This window comes from Ambystoma mexicanum, chromosome 5q, assembly GCF_040938575.1.
Source record: "Ambystoma mexicanum isolate Mex_15411 chromosome 5q, UKY_AmexF1_1, whole genome shotgun sequence".
Taxonomy (NCBI): Eukaryota; Metazoa; Chordata; class Amphibia; order Caudata; family Ambystomatidae; genus Ambystoma; species Ambystoma mexicanum.
This window is the reverse complement of record NC_090933.1, coordinates 1,319,553,853-1,319,564,428: the sequence shown is the minus strand read 5'-3', so window position 1 is coordinate 1,319,564,428 and position 10,576 is coordinate 1,319,553,853. Positions and strand designations below refer to the sequence as shown.

The 10,576-nt window shown below is 50.2% G+C and overlaps 1 protein-coding gene across 5 annotated transcripts in view; it reads left to right on the top strand.

The window, feature by feature from the left end:
- The first annotated feature begins 516 nt into the window (after positions 1–516).
- The window catches only part of LOC138498488 (zinc finger protein 182-like), a 99,411-nt gene continuing 89,351 nt past the window's right edge, over positions 517–10,576 (top strand). For 2 of the 5 annotated variants that reach the window (XM_069622257.1, XM_069622254.1), the window contains exon 1: positions 520–760. The gene's annotated coding sequence lies outside the window, so the exon portion shown is untranslated. Of the gene's footprint in view, positions 761–4,430; positions 5,478–7,079; positions 7,141–10,576 lie in introns of those variants that run through there. The other 3 variants (XM_069622255.1, XM_069622251.1, XM_069622253.1) reach the window with 3 other exon arrangements.

The window sequence follows — 10,576 nt, the reverse complement described above, 5'->3', positions numbered from 1 at the left end:
ACCAAGGGCCCAGGCCACGACCACGTGGTAGGCCCACCCAAGTGATTGTACACAGACACGAGCTGCCACTTCCCGGGGCTCTGCTGCACTCCCTTGTGCGTGCCAGCAGAGCCCCTTTTATTACAGAGGCGTCATGACGAGGTCATGACGCTCTCTGACAAAAAGAGCTAGACCAACACGCAACATCTCGTATTCTGTCTATGTTGGTGCTTTCCCGGAGCACGCCTCTCGTCCTTTCCTGCGCATGCTCTATTGATTGGTGGCTCCGCGCCCTGCGTGTTTATAGCCTCTGCGTAAAACATGAATATCAAGGTACATTTACTGCGCATGCTCTAGTGATCCTTATTCTGTCTACGCAGGGGCAATCTCGGAGCACGCCTCTCGTCCTTTCCTGCGCATGCTCTCCTGACTAGTGTCCCGGCGCTCGGCATATGTTATGGGTGTCGCCTCCGAGCATGTGCAGCGTTTTCTAATCGGTTGGGACCTCTGAGCATGCGCAGTGCGTGCCGTGCTTTCCTGCCCTACTGCGCATGCTCCCGCGAGCAGTGTCTCATGCCTGTCTTTTGGGGTTTGCGCCCTGGGCACCCGGCAATCTGCTGTCATTCCCCGATTTATCAGAGCTCATATTGCCCTGAGGTGTTGACTCTCACATACGTTACGGAATTGCACGTGCAGCCCGGGCGATGAGCCATTACCTGCCGTAGGATTCTACAGTGCCTTTAAGCGCCACGGCTGTGTCGCAGCGCTTTACACCACGCAGGTACAATTAATAACTGGTCATTCTCTAGCAACGCTCTGATCACTCGCGGTATCTGCGGGTTCCCCTTCCACCCCATGATGCAAACATCAGATCCCACCCACTGGGTGTGAGAAAGGCCTTCTGCACGGGGTGGGGGCGTAGTGGGCATCTGCAGGGGGTGGGGTGTAGTGGCATCTGCACGGGGTGGGGGTGTATTGGGCACCTGCACGGGGTGAGGGTGTAATGGGCATCTGCAGGGGATTGGGGTGTAATGGGCATCTGCAAGGGGTGGGGCTGTAATGGGCATCTGCAGGGCCGGGGGTGTAATGGGCATCTGCACGGGATGGGGTGCAATGGGCATCTACACAAGGGCCGTGTAATGGGCATCTGCAGGGGTGGGGGTGTAATGGGTATCTAAACAAGGGCTTTGTAGTGGGCATCTGCACGAGGTGGGGTGTAATGGGCATCTGCACGGGGTGGGGGTGTCATGGGCATCTGCAGAGGGTGGGGGTGCAGTGGGCATCTGCACAGGGTGGGGGTGTAATGGGCATCTACACATGGGCTGTGTGGTGGGCATCTGCACAGGGTGGGGGTGTAATGGGCATTTGCAGAGGGTTGGGATGCCACAGGCATCTACACAAGGGCCTGAAGTGGGCATCTGCACGGGGTGGGGTTGTAATGGGCATGTACACAAGGACTGTGTAGTGGGCATCTTCACGGGGTGGGGGTATAAAGACCATCTGCACGGGGTGGGGTTGTAGTGGGCATCTGCAGGGGGTGCGGGTGTAATGGGCAGCTACACCAGGGCCATTAAGTGGGCATCTGCACGGGGTGGGGGTGTAATGGGCATCTACACAAGGGCCGTGTGGTGGGCATCTGCACAGGGTGGGGTTGTAATGGGCATCAACACAAGGGCCGTGTAGTGGGCATCTGCATGGGCTGGGGGTGTAGTGGGCATTTGCAGAGGGTTGGGATGCAACAGGCATCTACACAAGGGCCTGAAGTGGGCATCTGCAGGGGGTGCGGGTGTAATGGGCATCTGCACAAGGGCCGTGTAGTGGGCATCTGCACGGGCTGGGGGTGTAATAGGCATCTGCACAAGGGCTGTGTAGTGGGCATCTGCAGGGGGTGGGGGTGTAATGGGCATCTACACAAGGACTCAGTGGTAGGCATCTGCACGGGGTGGGGGTGTAATGGGCATCTACACAAGGGCTGTGTAGTGGGCATCGGTGCAGGGTGCTGTGCAATGGAACCAAAAGTGGCCCCGGAAATGTGCTTCCTAGTGGCCCCATGTTAACATATATTGGAAGTTTTGTAACAAATTCTTGACTTCATCCCACACAAAAGTGGCCCATGGTACAGAGGCCCACTGGGAAATTGCAGGAGATCCCCGTAGGCCTCTCCACCACTGGTGCTGTGAGATGGGCATTCACACAGGGGAATATGCTGTGGGCATCTGTACAGGGATACATCACTTGCCTTATCATTCAGTAGGCATCCCTTGTTCACAACTGTGCTCGCCTGCGTCCTGTACCGTATAAATATTTTAGTTCTGCTGAAGTTGATACTGTTCCCACTGACCATAATGCATCCGACTATGCTCAACATGCACTACCTAGTAACGCACATCTAGCTTTAAATGACCTACAGCCAGTGATACCTACCAGCCTCCCTCGCTCAACTATTGATAGGAATCTCGGACTCAGAGCCAGACTAGCCAAAATGTATGAGCCCCTGGCTCGCTCATTGCCTACCATACTGAAACCTAAGACCACACCACTCCTTCCGGGACTATCTACAAGAATATCTAACTCCCCTCGGAACCCCAACCTGACACCCCCACTTAACCCCACTAACCTGGACCCGCCTCGCGACTTAACTCAGGACCATTGCCAGATTACTCCTACTAAAACTATAGCAAGCCCTCAAATCAAGGGAGCTCTGATCAACGCCAGATCGTTAGTAGCTCATGCAACAGAAATTTCAGATTTGATCCTCAAAGAAGACCTCGACTTCCTTGCTATCACTGAGACCTGGCTACACCCAGCAGCAGGTCCCATGCTCATGCTGGCAATCCCAGATAATTACTCCATCCTGAGACAAGATCGACTCAACTCCAGAGGGGGAGGTGGCACTATTATCCTCAAATGCAGTCTTACCATGAGATTAGCAACATCAATCAACGTCCCCTCCTGCGAAACACTCTCAGTTAAAGTCCCCCTCACTAATGCTCAGACTCTTAACATCCACTTGATTTATCTCCCGCCAGGCCCTACAGGCACTTTTGACGAGGACATTAACACTATCCTAGCTAGCAACCTCAAAAGTTCCACCCAAGTACTCACCCTTGGGGACTTCAACCTGGGCTATAATGACCCAGAAGATTTATGCGCCAGTACTATAGTCAATACCCTCTCTGAATTAGGTTTTATACAAAGAAGCATGGAACCTACACATGCCAAAGGCAGAATACTTGATTGGATAGCCGACCACAACTATCTTGCAAATATCACCAATATTTCACCACTACTTTGGACCGATCACTACCTGATATTGTTTATGCTTTCCACCACTCGACCCTCACCCCCGCCGATTATCAGGGCCCCCCCAACACTCACAAGAAACAAGAGGAATATTACAGTCGAGAGACTTATCCCAAACCTATTACCTACTCTCAACTCACTCCCCGAGAACTCGGATCCAGAGACTCTGGTTGAAGAATATAACAAAATCATATCCACTTCGCTGGATCTAATTGCCCCTTCAAACTCAGATCAAGCAAGCCTAAATCGCACCTAAACAAATGGTACACACCTCTCCTCAAAAAATTTAAGGCTGCAAAAAAGAAATTGCGAGGCCACCTGGAGAAAAGCCCCTTCAGTAGCCAATAAACTCAAACTCACTAAACTAACCACTCTCTACAAAAAAGAAATCTACCTGGCTAAACGTACTTCCTTTGACTCCCGAATATCCCAAGCAAAATCAAACACAAAGGAATGATTCTCCATCCTTAAAGAAGTGGAAACCCCCATAGCTCCACCAGATACTTGCACTAAAGATAAAAATTGGTGTTCTGAAATCCAAAATGCCTTAACTAACAAGATTACCATACTACAAAACAAAATCACTCGCAAAAAAGCTTCCTTAAATGATCCTCTCCCATCCAAACTACCCGAGAAGCCTAAGAAGTCCACTCCAAGTGAAACCCCTCGCTTCAACTTTTCTAATGTGAGTACACTAGAAGTAGAAAAAATCATCATGTCATTGAAACCCTCAAACTGCCAGGGAGCTCATTAAAGATGCTGCCCGGGACCTCTCCCCCTTCATTACAAAATTAATTAATGCCTCCTTTTCCACTGGTTCCATCCCCTCGAATCTAAAACAATCCTGGGTGCTCCCCTTACTAAAAAAACCCACACTTGACCCTGCCACGCCTACTAATTATAGACCCATAACAACCGTACCCTTCCTTCTAAAAATATTGGACAAGGCCGTCTATGTACAAATACAGAGGCACCTGGAAGAACACCACTTCTTAGGAGCGAGACAATCCGGCTTCCATCCTCAACACAGGACTGAAACTGCTCTCATCGACTTGAAAGCACAAATTGATAAGCTCAGAGACAATGGCCAAGCAGCCCTACTGCTCCTTCTTGACCTCTCTGCAGCTTTCGACTTGGTAGATCACTCTGTCCTGTGCACACACCTCCACACATCAGCCCATTTCTCTGCTGAGGCCATCACCTGGATCAGTTCATTCCTCAATGGCAGAACCACGAGGGACTTCTCACCTACAGCGGCAGCACACCCTATACCCATCACTTGTGGTGTGCCACAGGGCTCTTGTGTCTCCCCCACATTGTACAATATATTTACTAAGCCCCTTTTCGATGATTTGGATTATCTCAGTATCACCTACACTAACTACGCAGATGATACCCAGATCCTCCTTCGGCTTTCTGGAGATTATGGAAAGGATTTGGCCTTGGTGAATAGAGTGTACATCATCATCCAGGCATGGATGGCCATACATGGGCTATGCCTGAATGATGATAAAACTGAACTCATCATCCTAGGCACCACCACTAGTCTAAAGAAACTAAGCCCTGCCTACAGCTCCTTCTCGACCGATGGAAACAGCATCAAAGTGGGACAAGAAGTTAAAACTTTGGGCTTTTACCTGGACTCTAATTTCTCCTTCAACAGACAGGTAAACTCCCTAGCTTCCTCCATGGCGTACACATGTAAATTGATCCGTACAGCCAAACCTTTCCTGTCCGACGCTAGCTGCCTTACTATCGCTAGAGCCCTCATTCTATCCCGTTTGGACTACTGCAATGCCCTCTACTTAGGATCCTCTAAAGCCACCACTAGCAAACTTCAAACTCTTCAGAACAATGTTCTTAGAGCGGCCCTGGGCATTCCTAGACGAGAGCACATCACAGGACATAGCCAACAGAACAACTGGCTCTCTATTAAAGACATAATTACCCTAAAAACGGCATACCTCACTCACAAATCCCTTAATAACGCTGCCCCGACCGACCTAATAAACAGATTTCATAGACAGTCCTCTGAGAGACCGATAAGAACAGCTTACAAGGACTGCCTTTCGATCCCTATCTTTAAACGTTCTACAATAGGGGGCAACAGCTTCCCAGTGCAAGCAGCCAAGCTGTGGAACTCACTACCGCCAACCCTCAGAAGGGACCTGCCCTATCAAAGCTTCAGATCAAAGGTAATTTCTTGGATGAAAGGTAAGCCCTAAAATACGCCAGCGCCTAGCTTGTCCTACCTATGCCTGTCGCACATACTGTAACCAACTGTGTCTATTTGTATATATGTATATAACCCTGCGTTTTACTTTCATTGTGTTTATTTATTTTTTATGATTGCTGTAACTAAGCTTCGCATATCCATGTAAAGGCTGCGCCCTGTTACCTTCGGGTATGCTTGCACATTACAAATAATAAACAAACAAACAAACAAACAAACAGGGGTCTGTGCTGTGGGCATCTCTACAGGGGTCTGCTGTGGGCATCTGTACAGGGGTCTGTGCAGTGGGCGTTTGCAAGGGGGGGATATGCAGTGGGCATCTGTACAGGGGTCTGCTGTGGGCATCTGTACAGGGGGATATGCAGTGGGCAGCTCTACATTGGGCTGTGCAGTGGGCATCTGCAAGGGGGGGTATGCAGTGGGCAACTCTACATGGGACTGCTGTGGGTGTCTGCAAGGAGGCAATGTGCAGTGAGCATCTATATGGGGCTCTGCAGTGTGCATCTACGGCCCACGGGTGCTGTGCATGGGGGTGTCTGCAAATGGAGTTATGCAGTGGGCAGCTCTATGTGGGGCTGTGCAGTGTGCATCTGTACGAGGGGCTGAGATATGGGCATTTGCAGCACCCACTTGTGAGGTCCCCGGGAGGGCTGAATGGTGCCTGGGCCCGGCCAGGCTACTGCCCCGGCCTCTCCTGCTCCCGATACTTTTTCTATGATTACTTTTTTGCACCTGGTGCTCCCCATCACCCGCGCCTGCCCTGGGAATACAACCTCAATGGCTCACTCTTGGCAGCCACCAGGGTCGGACTGGGGCATAAAATTTGTCTCGGGCACCAATGAAAAAGTGGCCCATAGTTGCAAATGCCTCGCGCAATTTGCATTACGTTTTCGATCAAATGTAATGCAAATTGTGCGATTTAATGGATATTTATTCAGCAACAATGATCAAAAGTAATAGTTGCATAGTGAAATAACTCACCAAAGTGGCCCACATTGGCCAAAAAAACTGCACACACTAGCATGTTACGTTTTTGCAACGTTCTTGAATCCAAATGTAATACAACCAGTTTCATTTGTATAGCAGTGATTTATTGACATTGGGTAGGAGTTACTTAACCGTGGAGTGTAGTTTGGGAGGGGCGCTAATGCCGAGCGAGGGGGGGCTCATTGTAGTTTTTCACCCTGGGCACCAATTGGACTAGAAACTACCCTGGGTGGATGGTCTCCTTTTTGTCACCCTGGGACCTCAAATGCTACGTTTTTAAATGTGAAATATGTCTTTTAGGGAATAATTAAGGAATCATTTGCTTTAGTTGAGTGGCCGGCAACTATTCACTACTTTTTTGGTGAGAAAGTGATCTTCTTTTTTGGCCAAGTGTAAAGTTGTCTCTCCTTGTTGTTCATAAACGTCCAGTTAATCCTGTCTTGTGTACGTGATGGAGGATGCATTACTGGGCGGGGAGAGGAGAATGGCAACTCCTCTTTGGACGTTTCGATTATATATCGTTATATGATGTCTTGTGTTTGTAGTATTTAATTAACAACATGTCTTTCATTTCTAGATCTAAACACATTATTGTGTCATCCTACTCTGCAAAACGTCAGCAGCACAGGCACCGAAAGGTAAATAACTACTGTAGTTTGTTTCTCTGCACAGGTTGCTATGCTTCTGAGATAACTGGTCTCCCATCTTTCATTCCTGGACCCTTCATAACCTGGGCACTTGTCCATAGATATACCAACACCATTGCTCTTTCCATTCGCTACCCTTACCTCCCCTTATTCTGGAAAAAAGGCAGATAGAGACACGTGTTCCTTTGTTGGCATAAAAAGGCTGCAGGTTTATTATCACAACCTACTGAACACTACATCATGTTTGTCATCACTGCAAAACCAAACTTTATACAATTGTTCTCCAGGTGCGGCGACCAGCCGACTGCTCCATCTGAACATTTTTTCCCCTATTTTATAGTCCACTCTCGGCCAAAGCTCCCCCAACCACTATTGTTTGCACCCCATCTGCCCTTGCAGGTGATCCTGGGATGGAGGAGTGCCGTTCTTGCCGGGGGAAGACGAGCCCTCTTAGATACCTCAAGCACCCTTGCCACTGATCCTGAGATGAGCACACCTCCCACTTTCCCACGGCCCGTTTGTAGTACCTACAGTGTCACTTGTCGCTAAAACACTGCCCCACCGCTCTGCGACTGTAATGGTGAAGCCTTTCCGCTACCTTTGCTGTAGCATTCCCTATATAGGGTGGGTGGGAGGAAAAACAGCCCCCGGACACATTCCGACAGCGTCGATGCAGCGAAAGATGATGCTGCCTGCTGTCTGAGCCCCCTTATATTTCCTGGATCGCCTCTTCCCATTGTTGCCCTTTCGCAGGCTTTTGCTCCTGTTTGGCGGGCATCCTGCCCCCTTTCTTCTTTGCGGGCTGCAGCCCTGGTTTCGCAGGCTTTATCCCACCCCTCCCCTTATCTAGGGGAAAGGAAGGAGCATGCTGCCAGGTTATCACAACATACTCAACACTACATGTTTGTCATTGCTGCAAAACCAAACTTTATAAAATTGTTCTCCAGGTGCAGCGACCAGCCAACTGCTCCATCTCAACATTGCTTCCCCCATTTTTCAACCAAGTCTACTCTAGGCCAAAGCCCCACCCCCCACTGTTATTGTCTGTGGCCCACCTGCCCTTGCAGGTGATCCTGGGCTGGAGGAGTGCGGTTCTTGCGGGGGAAGCTGCGCCCTCTTAGATACCTCAAGCACCCTTATCGCTAGGTCTCAGAGGAGCGCTGATCACGAGAGAAGCGAAAACACCTCCCGCTCTCCTACGGCTCGTTTGTAGTACCTACAGTGTCACTGGTCACTAAAACACTGCCATGCCACTGATGGGTCCATGCCCATCCATGGCTACCCCCGTTCTTGGCTCATAGCTCCAGCAGCTTTGTGAACAAGTTCCAGAAAAACAAATCCATGCCCGCCATAGACAGATGCACTCCATCCTTCTGATAATACTCTGGAGAGTTCAGGTTGATGAAACCGCGCCTGACCTGGATGAAACCTCTGCTCCTGCAGAACTTGGCCATTGCCCCGTTCAACTTCCTTCTTGATTTTGCCACAGCTGAATGACATTCAGCTCCTCTCCCCTTTTTCTTCAGTATAACCTCCGACTGAATGATCTCAGTGTCTCCCAATCGGGAAGCCAATTTCTGAAGGGTGTCCATCATTTGCCTCATTAGCGCCCCTCTGCCCAGGCTTGTGAGGTTGTTTCCACCCAGATGAATTGGTAGCACGTCAGGCCTGGGATGATCACTCAACAGCCTTTGCACATGCCCTTCCAGCTGCCCCTATCTCATCCCTGGCACCACATGCCACCAGATCTGAAACTCACTTGCTGTCATCCTCTCCCTCTCGGGGTCCATTTATCCATGATCCTTGTCACGAAGGAAGGACCCACCACCCACACGGACCGCTTTCTCCATACGTCTGCAGTTTTTTTGAGAGGCGATGAGAACGTGTCATAGTAACATCACATGTTGTCCAGTCTTATATATCTCTTGAAACAGCTAGACTTCCATCCCCCCATTTCCATAATTGCATCTGGCCTCATGCCCAGCCCTGCAGCTGATGTGGCTGCCCCAATTCTGAACGAGTGGGTTCCGAAATCACGCTCTTTAACTGGTACCTGCTCAGGGCCGTCCCGTCCCTGTGCAGCAGGAGAGGCACAACTGCTCCTGGCGCAGGTCTTCTTTTAGGTATGCGGCTAGGCCAGCTACTGGGCATCATGGGCTTTCTTTAATGCAGTAGAGTGTGATTGTTCTCCCCTTCCCTTTTTGGTCCATCTTAGACCTTTTTAGGTGTATCTGTGCCCGATCCCCTGCCATCTTCCAGCCTGAAACCTGTACCCCGGCCTTCCTTATTCTCTGAGACCACCTCGCTGACTCTGAACGCCCCAAAGAAGGCTAAGGTGAATGCTGCCGTGAACAGTACCACTTCCCCTTCGCTACGGCATGTCTCTGGCAGTATTCCTATCAACCTGTGGAGCTTCAACATGTCTATGGGGCACCTGGGATTGACTTTCTACTCCATGCGTTTAGCCCAACGCTTCATAGCCATCGTGACATGGTGTTCCTTAGTGGGGTCAGCCTTCCCTCCCAGTTTGTTGTAGTGGGCTATTTCCTCCAGGTGGTAAGCTACCCAGGCTATGGTTTTCTGAGTTTTCCAACCCAACCCGATAAAGGTGAACACTGGAGATCTGCCCTGGTGCTCCACCAGGAAACCTTCCCTGAAAGTCAGGGATCGCTCCCAACACGCCTTGTATCACCTCCCTGTGCCTGGCGCCAATGCAGTGCTGATCAGTGTGCTCACATTTTCCCAATCATGCCCCACCATTGGCTTTTGAATGGGGTCATCCTCTCGTTTGCCTCTGGTCTGCTCTCCCGAAACCTTCCCAACTGTAAACGAGAGAAAGAGTCAGCTGCTACGTTCCTTACCTCGGGCATGTGTCTCACTCTCACTTCCGAGTTTAAAGTGTGCAAGCTCGTTGCAGCAGTGTGATGTCTCGGGTTACGCCCTCCTCATGCCATGATGCTGGCCATGTGTGTGCACACCAGATCTTCCCTAAGATCGACCAAACACATGAGGGCCTGATGTGTCTGTAAAAATTCTCCTGCTTTCACTACTTGCCCACTGCTCCCTCCATAGTAGCACCCCATTAAACCTATCCAGTAAACTGTCCCACATCTTCAGATCCTCGTTTACTTCTGCCCCCAGATGGACGTATTGAGATGCATGTTGCAGCCCCACTGTCTTCCATTCAATGCTCCTGGCAAACTCCCTGCTCGCTGGGATCACCCTACTGGCGAAATTCAGTTTTTCTGCAACGACTGTAGCTCCCTCAATGTCGCCTTGTTGGATCTGAAGCACACGTACTTCCACGTCCCATACACGTGGAAGTACACGTGAAAGGAACTTGCAATGCTACACATCAATGTACTGGAACTATGGGCAGTGTTTTGGGCCCTCCAGTCGTTTCTGCCGTCCCTCAAGCACAAAGTGG